The 21414-nt window shown below is 37.9% G+C and overlaps 1 long non-coding RNA gene across 1 annotated transcript in view; it reads left to right on the forward strand.

Moving 5' to 3' along the window:
- Nucleotides 1–4205, forward strand: part of LOC117679969 (uncharacterized) — an 82213-nt gene extending 78008 nt beyond the window's left edge. Inside the window, exon 4 of the long non-coding RNA XR_004595501.1 lies at nucleotides 4002–4205. This is a non-coding gene — a long non-coding RNA (uncharacterized LOC117679969). The remainder of the gene's footprint in view (nucleotides 1–4001) is intronic.
- The last annotated feature ends 17209 nt before the right edge of the window (nucleotides 4206–21414 follow it).

Here is a 21414-nt window from a genome sequence, read left to right on the forward strand (position 1 = left end):
AGAAGAGATTGGACAGTCATTTGTCTTAAATGGCATAGGGTCTCCTGTTTGAGTAGGGGATTGGACTAGAAGACCTCCAAGAAATAGCAATAGCCCTTAGACTAATATATTGCTTCATTGTGCTTATCAACCCTCTTCAACCAGAGGGTTTATACAGAGTCAGCATATTGCCCCAACAATCAGGCTCCTCATTTTACCAACCTCAGAAGAATGGAAGACTGAGTCAACCTTGAGCCATTCAGAAACAAACTCCTGGAGTGAGCAGTGAATTAGCCTGCATTACTACATTCTAACCACTGTGCCACCACGGCTCAGTTGGAAGGTTGTCCCTTCCAACTCTTTTATTCTTATTATTCTCTCTCAGGATGTATCCTTTTTGTTTCTGGCAGGCTGGATGAAGCATGTTCTTTTTTTATTTTTCTACTCATTGTCCAGTTTTGGAAACCTTCCTTCCTCCCCCACCTTTTTTTCCTTTTTCAGAATCCTCAAGTAAATAAAACCCCAAAGTTTCAGTTGATGCTGCTTTGCTTCAGCTATGAAACTAAATCATCAGTTCTTCCATCCTACAAAGTTTTTTTTATAGGTCTACAGTGGAACATAGGAATGAAAGAAAACTTTTAACTCTTTATCACTGCAACACGGCAATAGTAATACAATAACTGGGGGGGGGGGAGAACCCAAAATAAAACAATAAAAGAAGAGTCTATGCTGTATCACAGAGTAGAGAATATGGAAAGCGGGTATAAAGGTACAAACATCTGAGAAGCAAAGGAAAGGTATGGGGGCTAATTAAGAAGGGACAATCTCTAAAAGGCAAAATCAGGGATTGGCAGGCCCACCCACATAGGAGACAGCCAGCAAGTCTTGCTTTTCCTGGGTGGATGGGAGGGACAAGAATAAGAGGATGACAGAGAGCAAGAGAGACAAACTACTTAGTGAGCGTGCGCTCACATTTGCGAACCGGTAGCGAAGATAAGTCAATACCACCTCAGGTTCTGGTTCATTGCAGAACCCCACTGCTCCAGCTACAAAATTTAAATATCTTATTTAATATCTTATTTAAAAATATCTGTTTACTATTACAATTTCTAACTCAAAAGTAGAATATGGGCAGACATAGAAGATTCATGGCAGAACCTTAATTTAACTAAATGTTTATGGAGATTCTCAGTCATCTGGGTCATGGTTGTCCCAAAGATTATTTTTCTTTCTTTTTTTTAAAATTATTTTTATTATAAATTAAAAACAGAAAACAGAAAAAAGACTATAACAAGACAAAATCACATACATACAACTGAGGTTGATTCAACCCCTGTGGAAATTGGGATCGTAGAAACACCCAGGAGCATAGAAGAGTCCAAAGGCAGATGCACGAACAAATGTGATAAATGTATTTATTCACATAACAAAACATATTAACTATATACAAAGGCTGTCTTAATATCCATTAGGATAGGGGGCACACAGCGTGTGTGACTACCCTTATCAAAGATCATGTCTCATGGAGAACAAACATAAAAGAGAACATGGTGGAAAGGTTAGAGGGGGTTTTATACTCAGTGTAAGCCCCTCCTCTCCACATAGGGGTGGGGGCACTTTCTGCCTCCACTAGTGTCTGTATGATACATGTGCCAATGGCTTGCAAATACTTGACAACCCCCATATATATACAGTTTCTAAATAATATTACATATCATCATACTACAGATTCGATTAGGTTTATCATATTGCATCTTGCTTGTTGTTAATCTTCTTATATCTAATATTACCTTATTTATATTTAGTTTGCTATTTACATATCTATGCCACATGCTTTCCTAACATCTATCTCATGACATTTTTACTTCTATCCATATGTGCAACTTTGTAAAGGGGAAGCAGTACCATTGGATCAGATGATTATTAACAAAATTTTGTAGTGTGCAGAATATGATAGATTAACATATATTCTTAAAGCTAGACAAGAATCAACTTTCAATCAAAGCTGGGATAAATGGTACCAAAGATTATTTTTCAAGAAGCAACTGGCCTTTTTTGTTTTTCTTTGAAGATGTTTCGCTCCTCATCTAAGAAGCCTCTTCAACTCTTCTTCAGCAGAAGAAGCTTCTTGGATGAGAAGCGAAACGGCTTCAAAGAAAAACAAGAAAGCCCAGTGGCCTCTTGAAAAAGCACCTTTGGGACTTAATTCTTTTTTTTTTAATTGAAAAAGTTTTAAAACAAACACAATTTCCCCACAACCCTCCCTCCCAACCCCCCTCCCCCTCCCCGACTTCCCAGAGCAGAACACAAGGTATTTATATTGACCTTTAACAATAAACTAAATTGCATAACCAATCATTAAACTAACACCCCCTAAAAAAAATTCTTAACCCCCCATATATAAAATCCTATTTCTTAAACATAATACTTCTAATATCACTTATATAGCGCTTATACAAATAAAAAAGATCATTCATAAGCTATTTGATATTTTTTGGTCTGATACTTATTTTGTATATAATCAATCCATCTTCTCCAGTCCTGTATATACCTTTCTTGTGTGTGATCCTTCAGATATGCTGAAATTTTAGCCATTTCAGCTAAATTAGTTACTTTCAATATCCAATCATCAATAGTAGGCAAAAAATCCTTCTTCCAGTGTTGTGCTACCAACAATCTTGCTGCTGTTATCAAGTTCAAAATCAATTTAGTCTCTGCAACTGTACAATCCGTAGTTATACCCAGTAAGAACAACTGTGGAGTAAATTTCAGTCTCTTTTTAAGAATATTCTGCATCACCCACCAAATCTTTATCCAAAATGCTTTGATTTTTCTACAAGTCCACCATATATGATAATAAGTTGCATCATCACAGTCACATCTCCAACATTTAGCTTGCACATTAGGATACATACATGATAATTTTTTGGGACTTTGGGACTTAATTCAACTACTGCACCTTCCACTATCCATCCAGAATACAGCATTTCATTTATATAAATACCTGGGCATTTTGCCTAATGTGACCCTGGATATGTTTTTTTTCTTAAATGACATGCATGTAATTAATATCTAGAAAGTAATTAATTAACATTGATAGAATAATTAAGTTCAATCGCTTGCAGTCTTTCATCTTTGTTCTTGCAAACCCACTGTTAGAATTGTAACTGATCACAGACTGAATACAGATCTGCAGTGTGATATGACTACAAATGAGGCAGATACAATTTTAGACTGCATCAAGAGAGTTTCCAAATCGCAGGGACATTTATTTCCTGTCTATTGTGCATTGGCTAGACCCCATTGCAAAGACTGTGTTGAGACAATAATTTTCAAAAGATTCAAACAACTGAATAGGCTAAAAGTAGAGCAATGAGGATGATTGTCTGGAAATTAACTTCTGTGAAAAAAAGATAAGTTCTGAATATGTAGTCCTGAAAAGAGAAGAATGATGGGAATATAATTGCTCTCTTCAACTAAGTACAGTGATTTCACACAGAAGGAAGTCAGGATTTATTTTGTATTATCCCAGATTGGACGCAAAGGAACAGTGGCTTTAAATTTAGTTCTCTTTCTCTTATGTCATTATGCAACGTTACCCTTGTAAACAAATGTATTCATTTATTTTTGCGATATAAAAACAAAGCACCACAACATACTGTGGTTGCAAAAGAAAAAGTGATGACTTCCTTAACTTTTTATTTCTTTCTACAGATATTATTAGTCATTGATGAAATGTTTCTTTTCTTAAAAACAGACCTCAGTTTTTAAATTTTCAAGTTAAACTTGACCTGTATGTAATGTATATATATATATTTCCATGGAAATAATTAGAATAAACAATTATTAAGACAAACTTTTTGTGTAACAGTTTATAGGGAAATGGCTATTATTAACTAGCTAGACTTATTCTTGGAACTATCAATTAAAATATTCTAAAAATTAGTTTTGGTGTATTGGTTGAAGCACCATTTTTCATATTATGAAAAAGAATGCTCAGACAAGAATTTTTTTTTTTGTAGACATTCAAAAATAACAAAAGCTTCAGATAAGACCATGTTATGTCAGATGGGAGGAAGAATGTGAGTGCATAAAGAATTTCTGATAAAGGCAGCAAGATATTTAAAAGAACAATGAATGACTCATTCCAGTTTTCATTTCTAATGTGAATTTCAGTGCAAATAATTAATGAAATGTCTTGTTTATACTAGACTGACAATGTGAAGTTGTCCAGGTTGTTCAGTTGGGCACTTTTGTCAAAAAGAGGGGCATGCAATTTTTTCTTGATTGAGGGCCCTATGTGGTCTTTGAGTGATGTGGTATACAAACAAAGGCTGCATTCCAAGAAGCGGTGGGAGAGGCCACAACAAAAATCAAATTTGTCATCATTTGCATTTAAGTTTGATTAAAATTAATTATAATTAGTCTAATTGTTCTCCTGTCCTTATTCATCATTTTCACCTCTCATTAAAATTACAGCTTGGTAACTATCCAGAGATCTTGGGATTAATTTCATACAGGAAGACAGATTCTGTTGAATGTTAGGAAGAACTTCTTTAATGATAAAAACAAGTGGTAGAACAAATTTCCTAGAGATGGTAGGCTGCCCTTCATTGGATGTGTTTAAGCAGAAGAAGGATTCTTGTCTGAAAGAATTCCTGCACTGATTTGGCAATTCAACACAGGGACCTAAATGGCTCCTTCCTGTCACACCAAACCCAAGGTATGACACAGTGAAATCCAATAGAGTTTAATCCTTTATTTGCTTACACCTAATGGACAGAATCTTGCCAGACTAAAGCCACTGCAAGGTAGCGCAGTGATTAGGGTGCAGTACTGCAGCTACTTCAGCTGACTACTAGTTCAGAAGATCAGCGGATCAAATCTCACTGGCTCAAGGTTGACTCAGCCTTCCATCCTTCCAAGGAGGGTAAAATGAGGACCCAGATTGTTGGGAGCAATATGCTATTTAGTATACTGTCTTTGGTGTAAGCCGCCCAGAGTCCTCAGAGAGTGGGCGGTATAGAAATATGAATAATAAAATAAAATAAAAAATAACTTTCTAATCAAATAGGTGTACCCTGAGAGATTTCAGAGTGCAAGAACTCTGAAGCTCTTTCCCCTCCCCCATTTACAACACTCTTTGGGTGGTTTACAATGTCAGCATATTGCCCCCAACAATCTGGATTCTCATTTTTCTGACCTCGAAAGGCTGAAAGGCTGAGTTAACCTTGAGCTCCATCAGAATTGAACTCCAAGCCATGGGCAGAGTTTGCCTGCAATATTGTATTCTAACCACTGCACCATGAGGGCGCTTTGCAGTCTCTTAATTTGGGATTGATTCTCTCTATTATTTCGTCCCTGAGGAACCACGATGCTGACAAGACTCCCCTCCACTGTGTCTCCAGGTATACATTCCATTTTCATCTAATATAATTCAACAATTCTGTGTTTTTGTGATTTCCAATGAGGTCAAGTTCTTGTATCACCCTTTGTGGAAACAAATAAATTGTGGGAGATGGGGGAAAGAACTGAAATGTTTGGGTTCCTTTTAGTTGGTGATTTCATTAAATATGACTGCTCAGTGTCAGCCTTCCACAATCTACTACTTCTAAAATATGTTGTATAACAGTCCCATTTTCCCCATTCAACACTGGGAAAGGTTGTCCTACATTATTATTTGTTGCTATTAATACTTTGCTGAGCACTTTTTCCCCCTTTCATGAAAATATAGGCACCCTCCAGTCCAATATTGTTATTTTATCCTTCAGTATAAATAAGACTGTTGCACAATAATGATGCTTCAGGAACTATCTAAGGATTTATAAAATGTGGTTGGAAAGTACTTCTAATGGTTTCTTGAAGGTCAAATCAAACTATGGGGGAAAACTCTGAAAAGACATCTAGTGAAGGTCACATATTTACTTTACTTTTACTTACTTTACTTTTATTTGATTTGTATACCGCCCTACTCCCGAAGGACTCAGGGCAGCGAACAGCCAACAATAAAATACATACATACAAAATTTAAAAAGCAGAAATAAAATCGAATTAAATAGTTTGGCCCAGACAGATTAAAACCCCAGTCAATTTAAAACAGATTTAAATTTTGAGGATTAAAAATATTAAACATATTAAAATATTAAAATTATTTAAAAAGAGACAGAAAGTTAGGCCAGGCCCGCCTGGTGAAATAAAAAAGTCTTTAGAGCGTGGCGGAAGGTGCGCAGATCCGGGATCCTCCGTATCTCCGGGGGGAGCTCGTTCCAGATAGTAGGTGCCCCCACAGAGAAGGCTCTCCCCCTGGGGGCTGCCAGTCGACATTGTTTGGCCGACGGCACCTGGAGGAGCCCCTCTCTATGAGAGCGTACTGGCCGGTGGGAGGCTATTGGTGGTAGTAGGCGGTCCTAAGTATTTAAGTATCCTTAAAATACTTGATCTATGCCACTACCTTTTGTTATTTTAACGAAAAGAGATTTGAAGATTATCAATGCTATTGAAATTACAAGAGGGAGATATTGTATTAATTGACAGTGCAGCCATACAAAAATAATTTCAGCAATATTGTTTAATTTGTATAAAGGAAGTGACATCTCTCTAGAGAAAATTCTGCGTTTAGAAAATTTAGAACTACACCCCCTTCGGTATGACCTAAGCATAGTTCATAAAATCATATGCTACAATGTCCTACCTGTCAAGGACTACTTCAGCTTCAACCACAACAATACACGAGCACACAATAGATACAAACTTAAAGTGAACCACTCCAAACTCGATTTAGAAAATACGACTTCAGTAACAGAGTGGTCAATGCCTGGAATGCACTACCAGACTCTATGGTCTCATCCCCAAACCCCCAAAACTTTAACCTAAGACTGTCTACTGTTGACCTCACCCCATTCCTAAGAGGTCTGTAAGGAGCGAGCATAAGAGCCCCAGCATGCCTACCGTCCCTGTCCTAATGTTCCCTTTAATTGTATTCATTTTATATATTCAATTCATGCTTATCCTTATATATATTATCTAATATGTACTCGACAAAATAAATAAATAATAAATAAAATGAATATCTAAAGAAACAAAATTTACCAAGGATTTATTTCATTGACCGAGACAAAGGATCTATAGCAATAGGAGAAATTTCTGAAGTTATAAAAATATTATAAGGAAACATGGATGGATTATCAGGTTTTTATTATAAATGTTTTGAGGATAAACTTTTACAATCTTTACAAAATACAATTAATTTCACAGGGAGGAAAGATTTCAGAGAGATGGAAAGAGGCCAATATAGCATTAATACCCAATTGGGGGGGGGGAGAGATTTAATAAGAAACTATAGCCAATATCATTGACTAATAACTACAAGTTGTTCGTATTGATCCCCACCTGGATTATATATTCTGTAATGCACAGAGATCTACATCAGTCATTCAAACTTACTATTTTTTCAGGGGAGCACAGTTTTGCATGTAGTACAAAATGCAATTGTGTTAAATCAATAAGAGACCATGCAAAGCTGAAGGGAAAAAAGGAAGTGAACTATTAGATCCTAGGAAGAAAAAGTTGTAAATGTTATAATAAAAATAACAAAAAAATCAATTATTCATATTCTGAATATTTGCTATTTTTTTCTAGCCCTTCTAAGGATATAATAAAAAGCCACATTAAAAAAGAATGCACTTTAGTAGTAACTGACGATAGTATATGATGAACTACCAATGTTTTTATATAAGGGAAGGAACTTTTGGCATTCATATTTCTATTAACTATATATGACTTTTTAAGTTCTTTCCTGCCCTAACAGGATTCAAAATTTACACAGAGAAAAGTGACCTGATTTAATGTTCATTTAATAATCCTAAAACATAAAATGTAAGGGCTACTCTGAAGATCTAAATTCTTAATTATGTTGAGTGTGATGTAACCACATCTGCATACTGCAAGATTTCTCCTTTTCCCAGTTCCTTACATATAAATAAAAAGGCACATGGGCATTTATTTAATCCTCACAAAATGCAGATTACAAGGTCATGTTGATTAAGCCTGTCTTCTTTGTACACACCATCCATCAATACAACCAATTGGATGGTTGACTGAGGTCTTCAGAATGGTCTCACTGCTCTGATGGAGCTCCAAGAAGATGAACAAATGTGATTATTAAAGGTATTTATTGATTTGTATATTTATTTATTACTAAATGTTCTTTATCCCTTCTTTATTTTGTACAAACCAAGTTTGTGTATACAATGCTCCTGCTCCTATTTTACTCACAACCAAACTTCGTGAAGTGTGTGAGCTGAGAGAGAGTGATAGGCCCGTGGTCACCTCTCTGACTTTTATGGCTAAGGGAGGACTAGAACCAATAATTTATTGGTATCTATGTCTGCTTTGTGGGGACACGGTGGCTCAGTGGATAAGACGCTGAGCTTGTTGATCGAAAGGTCGGCAGTTCAGCGATTTGAATCCCTAGTGCCCCGTGATGGGGTGAGCTCCCGTTACTTGTCCCAGCTTCTGCCAACCTAGCAGTTCGAAAGCTCATAAAAAATGCAAGTAGAAAAATAGGGACCACTTTGGTGGGAAGGTAACAGCGTTCCGTGCGCCTTTGACATTTAGTCATGCCGGCCACATGACCACAGAGACGTCTTCAGACAGCGCTGGCTCTTCGGCTTTGAGCATCACCCCCCTAGAGTCAGGAACGACTAGCACATGTGTGCGAGGGGAACCTTTATCTTATGTCTGCTTTAGGAAAGGTACCGTAATCATACAGATGGACAAAGATAGGAAGCAGAACAGTACAGGTAGTCCTCGACTTACAACATTTACATTTAGTGACTATTCAAAGTTACAACAGCACTGTAAAAAAAAATGGCTTACGATTGTTTTTCACACTTATGACCATTGCAGCATCTCCATGGTCACATGATCGAAATTCAGACACTTGGCAAATGACTCATATTCATGACGGTTGCCATGTCCTAGGGTCCAGGAGTGGGTTCTACTTACCTTTACTACTGGTTTGCATTGGGAGCGTGCGCTCATGCGCGCGCTTCTACACATGCGCAGATCGCCTATGATGACGTCCAGGTTAGTGCGGAGCCTCCCACCAGTTTTACTACCGGTTCTTGCAAACCGGACTGAACCGGGGGCAACCCACCACTGCTGTGTCATGTGATTCTGTTTTGTGATCTTCAGACAAGCAAAGTCAATGGGGAAGCCAGATTCACTTAACAATTGTGTTACTAACTTAACAACTGCAGGGATGCACTTAACAGCAGTGGCAAGAAAGATCATAAAATGGGGCAAAACTCAGTTAACAAATGTCTCACTTAGCAACAGAAATTTTGGGCTCAATTGTGGTCGTAAATCAAGGACTGCATGTAAATTTCTGTAAGCTAAAGATGCAAAGAGGGTGCCATCTTAATCACCACTTTTACAGATGTTAAAATCTTTCAAAAGTCAGTGATTTTATTGCTGGGCATTATTATTGTACTATTTGAAGACGTCTTAGCTGCCCACACTTCCTAATGCGAAGTCCAATGGGAAGGACTCTTCTGTAATGTCTTCTCTTGACGTTTTATTAAAGTAGACCAGGGAGACTGCAGCCTAAGCATGTGATGATGATTCAGTGAAGCACAGAGCATATCCTCTGGCCAGCTTATAAATAAATAACAGCAAGAACACTCAATCCACCAATGAGAATGTCACCAGAGTTAACTTTTCCTATGAAAAATAATTGCGAGGAGAGACAGGGAGGGAGGGAGGGAGAGAGGGAGAGAGAGAAAGATAAAGCAAGATAATTTTTCTGCAAAGTATTAAATTGGACAGGACCAGTTCAAAATGGGCTTGAGAAAAGATTTTGAATGATTCTCCACAGGAAACTAATATCCCATTATTCAAAGCCTAGAATAGCTGCTGGAATCATTCTGGCATTATCCCTGATGTTCATATTTTTATTGATTTAAGGATTTTGTCCCTTAGTGAGAACTTCCAAGTATGAGATTCTGCCATACAATAGGCAGCTGGGTAGAGTTCCTCCTTAGTGAGAATGATTCTTGTGATTGACAGCTGCAGAAATCATGGGAAGGGTTTTTTTTCCCCAGAAGGTCTGAAGTTGGACCATGACAGAATGCACCATACAAGATAAGAAATTAATTTTATAATATTAATGTTGTAGAAAAGTACAATATAAGATTAGTTGAAGGTTAGTGGCACCTTTTTGTGTGTATTATAGTATTCCCTACCAGATGTTACATTTTTATTGAAATTTTAGTCCAGATGCAATATCCATTAGTGTTGAACAAGAGACTTGGTTGGGAAAGAAATATTAAAAAGCAAATAGAGAGAGACCTGTTAAGCTAGGAACAGATTTGAATTGCAAATTGGCACTCGCTGTTGCTAAACAGAGAGACATTGTGACTGTACATATATAAACATCTGTCCATTTCCACTATTGGGGTATATCCCAATAAAACTCTACCTACAATGTACATTTCAACTCTATAATTGCAGATTCTGTCACTGCCTATGTTATTCTAAACAATCTGCTAGGGAAAATGAGGCAATTCACAGATAAATTCTACTGGAGAATGTAGAATATGTATGAACATGTAGAATGGTTTTACTTGAAAGGTTAGCACTGAGGAGCCTGGAACTGTGATATTACTAATGCTGAATAGCTAGAAGCAATTTTAAGATAATTCAGGTTCAGCTGAAGAATAAAATTTAATTGCCTTAATATACTATTATGTTATTATAATATTACATTATAATAATATAGTGTACTGCCAAGAACTTTTCAATCTGCATTTTATTTCAAATGTAAATAAAGATTCCTTTGAGTTTTGAGTTCAGTTTCTGGTAACTATATGAACACGTCCATGTAATTTTCTTCAGAATAATAGAGAAATGGCTTGTCATTGTTTTCTAGTAGGATATTTTCTCAATTTCCTAATCCATTCTACAGCCCTGGGAAGTTCCTTCAGTTTCCCAACCAAGCAGTTACTTGATCTTCATCTTGCTTAGCTTTATTCGAGGTAAATTAAAGTGGACTGAGAATTCCAGCAGAGCCGGGTTAAAAAATATGACCAGCTAATCTTTGGTAGTGAAATTTCTGAGCAAATCTTAATCTAGCATGATAATGATGAAAAGAAGGACTAGGGGTGACATGATAGTAGTGTTCCAATATCTAAGAGGTTGCTACAAATAAGAGGGAGTCAACCTATTCTCCAAAGCACCTGAAGGCAGAATAAGAAGCAATGGGTAGATTTTATTTTATGATGACAAAGTTCATAAAGTATTTTAAAGTCATATACTTAGAGACTCTTTGATGAGAGTTTGGAAGAAGCACCGATCCAAATGGGATTATAAAATACCGCTATGGTTGAATCTTGGTCATATTTTGTGGAATACAAATATAATGTCACTCGGGGGGTTTTTATACAAAGAGGTTCTTTTTACAGATGCGGGCAGATGGCAGCTGAAGACATTGCAGACACTGTTGGACGAAGGGATTAATTTAACTTGGTTACAATATAATCAATTACAATTGAGATGGAAAGAGGACCAAAAAACTGGTATTATGTTGCACGAGGAAGAATTGGTTAGACATATAAAAGAGAAAGGTCCAATGCATATCAAAAGGCTTTATAATGTTTTGTTAGAAAGGGATTCAGAAACTGAATTAGTTAAAGATTGTATGATTAAGTGGGCACAAAATTTTGAAGAACCAGTAATGTTGGAAACATGGGAAAAAATTTGGGTTCAGAATGTTAAATTTACACAGTCGCAGAATTTGAGGGAAAATTTCTATAAAATGTTTTATAGATGGCATTTAGATCCCAAAAAGTTGTCATGTATGTACCCTAATGTTCAGCCAAAATGTTGGAGATGTGAATGTTTGGATGCTACGTATTATCATGTTTGGTGGACTTGTAGGAAAGTTAAGGCTTTTTGGATAAAAATTTGGTGGGTTATGCAGAATGTTTTGAAGAAAAAAATTCAATTCTCTCCACAATTGTTTTTATTGGGCATAGTTAAGGGTTTTACATTGGGTGAAATAAAACTGATATTGTATATGATAACAGCAGCAAGATTGTTGATAGGTAAATATTGGAAAAATGAAGCCTTGTCCACTATTGAGGAATGGACTTTGAAGATGGCCAGTTTTGCAGAGATGGCGAAGATTTCAGCATACTTAAAAGATTGTTCACAAGAGACTTACGAATGGGAATGGAAAAAGTGGATAGAATATGTTCAGAACAAATATCAAACTAGAAAGTATCAAATAGCTTTTATTTGAAAATAATGTATTAGAAATATTTTAATGTAATGAGGGTAAAAAGAAAAATTATAAAGGGGAGGGAGGGGTTCAAGTTTTTACACAAGTTTTATATTAAGGGTTTTTTTTTAATTTTTTTTACCAGATATGAGTATAATATAGGGAAGCCTGGGGGGAGGGGAGGGTTAGGGAGGGTTAGGGAGGTTGGGAAGTTTGGGGAGGGTGGTGGTGGGGGGAAAAAGGGGTGAAAATGTAATTGTAAAACTTTTGCAATAAAAAAAAAAAGAAGAAGCAATGGGTAGAAACTAATCAAGGAGCGAAGCAACCTAGAACTAAGGAAAAATTTCCTGACAGTTAGAACAATTAATCAGTGGAACAACTTGCCTCCAGAAGTTGTGAACGCTCCAACACTGGAAGTTTTTAAGAAGATATTGGACAACCATTTGTCTGAAGTGGTGTAGGGTTTTCTGCTTGAGCAGGGAGTTGGACTAAAATACCTCCAAGTTACCTATTCTGTTATGGAGTCAATGACAGATGATATTCACATGAGTGTTGAATTACAATGAGGGGGGTTCCATGATCTAAGTGCATAAGGTGAGGCAACATAAACTTGGGCTTCATATATGCCCACAGCTTGGTAGGCATATAGATTAGATGTGGTTCTTCAGGCACATCTAACATGAGATATAGCAGGATCGTTATTTTAGGTGGCAGATCAGGTGATTAGTGGTCTTTTCTCTTTGACACCCATACCATGACTGGTCCTACCAAACTTTCCTTATTGACTAGCAGCTGACACCATCCCAATTGGCAGAATCAAATGCCTCAGTCAGAGAACACATGGTATTACGCCCTCTTCAAAAGCTCCACTCACATATGGTACAAAGGGAAAAGGATGGGATAATATTAAAGCTGAATATCATTATGTGAAAAATCTTTCAGAAGTGGAAATGTGTTTCATTGTTTATTCATATTACACCTTCCAATGCAGACAAAGGAGACACGATGTAAAATATTATGTTTGGTAACTTGAAGAGACAAAAAGAAAATCTCATTTGAGAGGAATTTCTATTCTGTTCAGATACATTTTCCCTGTGTCTTGAAGTTAGGAGGCTGCATATAACCACAAAACTTAATCCTCTACTGTGGATCCTCTACAGATGTATTTCTGCATTATAAATCCTATTATTGTTGGTGAAAGAAATCATTTGACGAACTTGCACAAAAAAAGACACATGGTGTTGTGCATCTTTTCTACTCCTTTGCTCTTCCTATGGGGCTTCTTTACTGCCGATACTGTGATAAACATAAAAGAGCAAATAATGAATATTTTTTTGCCAACTACAAAGCCTTCTGAAAGAAAAGATTTCATAATTTATGGTTATATCCAAATCCAAAATTTCAAGATAATGATCTATCATTAGCAGGAAAATGGAATATACAATTACCATGGAACCTAAAGCATGAATTTGTGAACTGTCAAATCTTGCAATCTGATAGACATGATCCAGACTATATAGGGGAGAATAATTAATCTCTTGTTTGCTTGATTGATAGATCAGCATAGCATTGTCCTTTGAAGTTTCAAAAAGTAAAGCTATAGAATTGCATTTTAAAAAGTAACTACCAAAATAATTACAGCCAAATATTGTCACTAGTGCTGCATTTTAAAAAAACCTCAGGTTTTTGCCATTATTCTATCAAACGGCCTTGACACTTCACTTGACAGAGCACTAAAAATTAAGGTTTCTGAAATGAGCTCCTGAAACTTGGGGATGTTATATATGACGGAAAGTGATTTTTCAGTGTATCTTAGCTATTAGTCACTTAGACAGGGGGAGATAACCTTTTAGCGCAAGCATGACTGTAATCTACAAATGGTCAAGGATAGCAATATAAAGACAGGCATGCACAGAGAAAGACTTTTAAAAATTGAGCATTAAATTTAAAAAAACCCAAAATAAGTATGATTATTATTTTTTTTTAAAAAAGATATATACCGTATTTTTCGGAGTACAAGACACACTGTTTTCCCCCCTAAAAGAGGGTGAAAATTTAGGTGCGTCATATACATCGAATGTAGCCCTGCCCACCCACTGGCCCCCACCCTTTGGCCTCTGCCTCCCAGCAATTTACCTTCTTGCAAGCAAACAGCAAGAAAAAACAGCTCCTTTCAACTTCAGCATAGCCTAATTAGCACAAGTTGATTGGATCGGCCTCCCGACTCTCAGCTGTTTTGCTCTCAGCTGTTTTGTGCAGGCCTCTGCTGCTTGTTGCAAGGAGGTAAATTGCTGGAGCAGATTTTTTTTCCCCTTGTGCTAATCAAGCTATGCTGAAAACGAAAATGAAAGTAAAGCAGGCTGTTTGCTGCAATGAGGCAAAATTGCTCAGAGGCAAAGGCAGAGGTAGATTTCTTTTTCTTCTTTTCCTCACCAAAAAAGTCTTATAGTCCAGTGTGCATATTATACTCTGAAAAATACGGTAATTACTTATTTTCTGGAGCAAAATATGCCACCACATTTTGGCAATAAACAGACACTAATGCCTATTCAGTCTGATTTTATGCCCAAGTCCATGACAAATGATAACCCAAGAGTTATTTATTTATTTATTGCATTTTTAAAACCATCCACCTGCATTGCAACTCTGGGCAGTGCACATTATAAAACCCTTTAAAAAATACAAACAAAAGGACAACAGACATCTGGCAAAACACCCCCTCCCAGAAAATCTTAGTTGATCCACGTGGCACACAAGGGGTCCATATCTATTCTAATCCAAAGACTAGGAAAAAAGCCAGAATTTAATGTCAGCCCTCTGGAATAAATTTATGGAACTCAGCTTGGTCACTGTTAGATGAAAGATCTCAAATATTGGGGGTGGGGGTGGGGAGTGGGAAGTAGAGTTGGTATTCAGCAGGTTCTGACCAGTTCTAGAGAACCCGTAGCGGAAATTTTGAGTAGTTCGGAGAACCAGTAAATACCACCTCTGACTGGCCCCGCCCCCATCGATTCTCTGCCTTCCAAGTCCCAGTTGATCAGGAGGAAATAGGGATTTTGCAGTAACCTTCCCCTGGAGTGGGGAGGGAATGGAGATTTTTCAGTATTCTTCCCCTGCTATGCCCACCAAGCCACGCCCACAGAACTGGTAATAATTTTTTTTAATCCAACCATTGGGGGGAAGGAACAGGGCTATTATAAAAGGCTTATTGAAGGAAACCATTTGTTCTGAAACAGCCACTGAGAGAAAGAAAAGCAGCTGGGTGCTTGTTCTTGGCAGAAGACAAACCGGCCCTACTCGTGCTGGCAGAGGAGGACCAAGGAATTCCTACTGATGGAATCCAGGAGAAAAGCCTTCTTCTGTAGCACTGGCCCTCTGGAATATACTGCCCTCAGGGTGAGGTTTACCCTTACCCTCGTATCCTTCCGCAAGAGCCAGTAAATCTGCCTCTGCTGGTTGGCCTGGGGAAGGACATTACTGGAGGTGGCTGATGGACTAATTATCAGTGGTGGGATTTGAAATTTTTTACTACTGGTTCTGTGGGCATGACTTGAAATATTGCTAGCTTTAGAATAGAATAGAATAGAATAGAATAGAATAGAATAGAATAGAATAGAATAGAATAGAATAGAATAGAATAGAATTTTTTATTGGCCAAGTGTGATTGGACACACAAGGAATTTGTCTTTGGTGCAAATGCTCTCAGTGTACATAAAAGAAAAGATACGTTCATTAAGAATCATAAGGTACAACACCCTAATGATAGTCATAGGGTACAAATAAGCAATCAGGGAAACAATATCAATATAAATTGTAAGGATACAAGCAACACAGTTACAGTCATACAGTCATAAGTGGAAGGAGATGGGTGATGTTTCCAATGAGAAGATTAATAGTAGTGCAGACTTAGTAAATAGTTTGACAGTGTTGAGGGAATTATTTGTTTAGCAGAGTGATGGCATTCGGGGAAAAAACTGTTCTTGTGTCTAGTTGTTCTGGTGTGCAGTGCTCTATAGCATCGTTTTGAGGGTAGGAGTTGAAACAGTTTATGTCCAGGATGCGAGAGGTCTGTAAATATTTTCACAGCCCTCTTTTTCACTCATGCAGTATACAGGTCCTCAATGGAAGGCAGGTTGGTAGCAATTGTTTTTTAATGGTGGCATGCTTTAAATACTCCAAGGAAAAAATTTATTTGCATGATTTTCTTTCAACTCCAACTGTTCATGATTATCCTGCATCTGTTCAGTTACAAGGCAGAAGCGTTTGGAAATCAGGCTTGGTCCATAGGTGGATTACACAAACCCATAATGATTCTCCTGGGGATGGCATTTCTTTGCTAGAATAGAAAATGAATCTTGACTGCTGAAACTAGAGAAGATTCCTTCTAGACATTCCTTCTACGTTACCTTTACATGACACTTTCAAGACTGTCACTCTCAGGGTGTCAGATTCTAAGTAATGCAACCATCACAAATTGAACTCTGTTTTCTCAAAGAACAAATTTATTTAGCTACACCATCTTGGCACTAAGTGGTGAAAAGCCAGTACTGAAGTTCCCGGGCTTTTCACCCCAATATAATTATCAGTTTCTCAAGTCTCCAAAACAAATTGTCACATTGTCCAACCAAGATGGGAGCTGGTTGCTTGGCGACTTCTCTCCTCCTCTTCCAGTCAGCCAGCCGTTGGAATGCACTTGACTCATTGCCTAGCTATGATATTTTGGCTGAAGGCTCTCTCCCCCTTCAGCTCCAAACTGAATTCATGTCAGAATATCCAACGATACAAACAATCCCACACCTCAATCAAATTCAGGCTTGACACAGGGCTGACTAGACAGCATCCCCAGATTAATTTCCCACTGTGGGGCAGACATTTGTCACCTTTAAATTGTCAAGATAAAATTTGACACCACAATTTGAAGTCTTGTTTCAACGGAGAGCAACTGATCTACCTCTATCTTAAGTAATCTTCAGAAAATGAATGGGAATTCTACCACCCAGCCAGTATTTCCCCCCCCCCTCATATGGCATTCAATTCACAGCTTCCTGCTGATATCAAAGTTGCCATCTCTGTCTAGTTTCTGTCAGATTTTAGCTAACCTTGATCTCAAGGACTTCTGATGATGACAAAATCATCAGTCATGGAGCAAAGCTACTCACTCTTGCTGGGCCTAATAGCTTAGCTCAGACGTTCTTCTTATTAAAAGCATGGTCCCTTATGAGAAGTTCTGATTCTGTTGTCAGTATGCCCCAACTGAATTTATCTTGGAACTTTCCAATGAATATTTATGTATCCCAATTTTATGATTCTTCCCTCCCCTATGTATGAAAGACTTCTTGACTATGAAGAAGAAATTGAATTCTTTATATTGTATTGTTGCGGGTAGTAGACAAGAACAGAATCTTAGAATGTTCTTAGAATATTCATATGTTTTTGTGTTATTCTTTTTATTCAAGCCACTGGTTTCCATAGGAGGACAGAATGATGAAAGCAGCATCACGTTCAAGCTTGCCCTTTTCTATTTATTTTATGACCCTGCATACATGTGCAAGAGGTATGAAGATAGCATTCTGATGAGAAAAACAAGCTCCTGCAAATGCCACTGTCCTAGCCTGTGGTTAACTTTCCAAATAGTATTCTGTTGAAACTCATTCTTCTACAGGCAATGTTTTAGCATTGACTGTTATCGTCTAATATCACAACGGCACATATGCTTGCAGAGTGAATACTTCTTGCTCTCTACTGCCATAATGAGTAAATAAAGCTTGCTTTGAGTTATTCTTAAGCCGTGATTCACATCAATGTGGTTGATGTGGCAATGATATGGAAGGATTTTGCCATTGCATTCCTCCAGAATATTTTTGGACTTCCCAATCTGACAATCCTTCCCTGGTATTCCTTTATCCACCACTAACTTGGTGAGCTTGGTGATTAGCTTCTGGGCATAGACAGTAAGCTGAAATTGTTTGGTATTCTTGCTTCACCCCTGTTCTTTCCCTGTCAGAATTCCAATGAGACCCAGTTTGACATTTTTGGAAAAACAAGGGAGCTTTGGATATACAGAGTTAAGGGTGATATCCACAAATTTGGAAACTAGGATTTGCTGTCAGGTACAGTATGTGCCAAAAGGGATGCGGTGGCTCAGTGGCTAAGATGCTCAGCTTGTCAATCGAAAGGTCAGCAGTTCAGCGGTTCGACTCCCTAGTGCTGAGTAATGGGGTGAGCTCCTGTTACTTATCCCAGCTTCTGCCAACCTAGCAGTTTGAAAATGCAGCGTAAAAAATGCAAGCAGAAAAATAGGGACCACTTTTGGTGGGAAGGTAATAGTATTCTGTGTGCCTTTGGTGTTTAGTCATGCCAGTCATATGACCACAGAGATGTCTTCGGACAGCGCTGGCTCTTCGGCTTTGAAATGGAGATGAGCACCCCCGCCCTAGAGTCAGGAACAACTGGCACATATGTGCGAGGGGAACCTTTACCTTTACAGCAATGGTGAAATCCAATTTTTTTTACTACTGGTTCTGTGGGCATGGCTTGGTGGGTGTGGTGTGGCTTGGTGGGCATGGCTTGGTGGCGGGGCAGGGGAAGGATACTGCAAAATCTCCATTCCCTCCCTACTCCAGTGGAAGGATACTGCAAAATCTTCATTCCCAACCCACTCTGGGGCCAGACAGAGGTGGCATTTGCCGGTTCTCCGAAGTACTCAGAATTTCCGCTACCGGTTCTCCAAAACCTGCCAGAACCTGCTGGATTTCACCCCTGCTTTACAGTGTGTGCCAGCCACTTTCTGGCCAAGAATTTTCTGCTCCTTCCTATACCTTGTTTGGTCTTTACCAGGGAGCTTGCTTGCTTTTTCAATGTTACCAAGAAGAGTATACTTTTTCTGATATGTCAGTGATGAACAACATTCCACCTGTTTCCTGTTTTACAAACATGTCAGAATGACATTTTATGAAAGAATGTGAATCTTTCTTTTGTTCAGAAAAAGGAAGATCTTGATTGTTGCTATATAAATATTGATTGAGAAGCAAGGAGCCATACAATTTATTTATTTGGTTCAACTAATGTAATATGAAACCAAACTGGTGCAAATAGGACAGATCCAGGTCTGTATAACTTGCTACCTACAGGGAACAGTTGTTCGGTTTAAACACAGTGGCAAGTATAATTTTGCATAATTACTTCCAATGTGATTTCACCCGGCTCTAATGATGCAGAGAACGCTTCTGAGAGTGGAGGCCCAGCTGGAAATCACTCAGTGACTGAATAGCTGGAACCAGCATGGTGGAACAAATTTCTTTTCATGCACAGAGATTTCTGCGGAGTTTATTTTTCTTAGGTTTGGATTAAGCTGCATTTAAAACAAAGTGAGCTGTACCTTTTGCTGGAGCATAGACTTGCCAAGGATTTGAACTGAGATTATTCTATCATTTTGGTGTTGTATCTGCACACTGATTGTGTTCATAATAATAGGCTACATGTCAGGTTCCGAAATAAAAGACTCCAAACCTTGATGATGATGGTTAGAAGATGCTTTATTGGTACAGACTGACATCCATAAACAATGAAAGGAAATATTGTTGGAGCTATTGCTCTGTGCTCCCCACCACTTTATAAAGTCTTGTGCCTAAGCAGCCATTAAAGCAGCCCCACCCTTCTACACGCGCTCCTAATCCATGGGCTACCCACACACACACACTGGTCACACCCACCTCATTCCTACCTACTTCCTACTGCATACAGGGAATGTCAGCAAACCACAATTACTCCCAATCAGCCCCAGTCCTGCCAGCACTTTCAGCTCCCAATTCAGGCCAGCACTTTCAGGGCTGCTAGGCTTACTCCTTCCCTCCAGGAGCCTCCCATCGCTCAGAGATGCTTGCAATTCAACAGCCGAGAAGGCTGCCGGCCACCTTACGATGTCATCCTTCCCTTCAGGAATGAGAGTAGGCTGTAGCAGCGGCTGGTGGCCTTATGGAGGCAGTAGGATCAAGGTTAGTTCCGTGGGCTGTGGCAGGGCCGGCCGTGCCGGGGCTGACACTACATTTATTCTATGAATTTCTTGTCTGCAGTAAATGAACTCATGTTCCTCTGATGGGAAGTGACCTATTCCAGTTCATTTCTGTTCATAGAGTTCCAGAATGTCAATGTTTAATTATGACATTTTTGGTCTCATACCGCCTTGGTTCATGATTCTGATATTCCATATACTAATGTCACACATTTTCTTTACAGCGCTGAACTTTTCTTTAGCCTCTGGCGGTATCAACATCTGGGTATATTTCAGCTTTAATCTAGTCACATCATAAATACCAGTGTTGCATATACGGTACTTTCCCTCTGGTCTTCTCAATAGCTTGTTGGATGACATTCAACCTTGGAGTCTCATCTTGCAGTATCCTGTTTGGTTGTTAATATCCATCTGGTTTTCTTGGCAGAAGACTTGAAGTGAGTTGCCATTCCCTTTTCCCAGTTGATTATATTTACTCTATGCTATACATTAAACCATTTAATTATTGACATAAAATTATACAGTATAATGTATAATTATGCATACATCAGAGTCTTTAAGTATTTAATTTAATTATCCAATGGCAAAGTAAAGTAAATTTACTTCACAAAGTAAAGATTCACTTTTGCTTCACTATACGGATTCATGCTAAAATATTGGAAATAAACACTATATAATAAAATTAAGGGCTAGCTTCTTGGAAACGGAAGTATAAAAATTGAGATAAATAAAATCCTTTATTTTGTATTGAAATTCTGTGATGACATTTTGTGAGATTCTTCTAACGTGGGGTATTAATTCCATGTGGGGTATTAATTTTATGTTTTATGGAGCTTTCTGAAACTAATCACAGCAAAGAAGCCATGCATAAATCGAACCACCCCATAATTTTTTCCCAGATTTTTTTTTTAAAAAAATAACCAATTTTCCAATTAAAAAATTATTTGTACCAAGGAGACATGCAATGGCATCAACAAAAAGTTCTGCAGACATCATTACTGAATATCACATTAAAATTGTCAAGAATTATTAGAATATCAATATAACTCTGCTCCGTGAGGGATGGGAGCTTTTATAAGGTATCATGAAATGCTATTATTCCCATAAATAATAGACACTGTTCAGTTTGATAATTAAATAGATA

Source organism: Pantherophis guttatus, chromosome 8 (assembly GCF_059756535.1).
Source record: "Pantherophis guttatus breed Tessera chromosome 8, ASM5975653v1, whole genome shotgun sequence".
Classification (NCBI taxonomy): Eukaryota; Metazoa; Chordata; class Lepidosauria; order Squamata; family Colubridae; genus Pantherophis; species Pantherophis guttatus.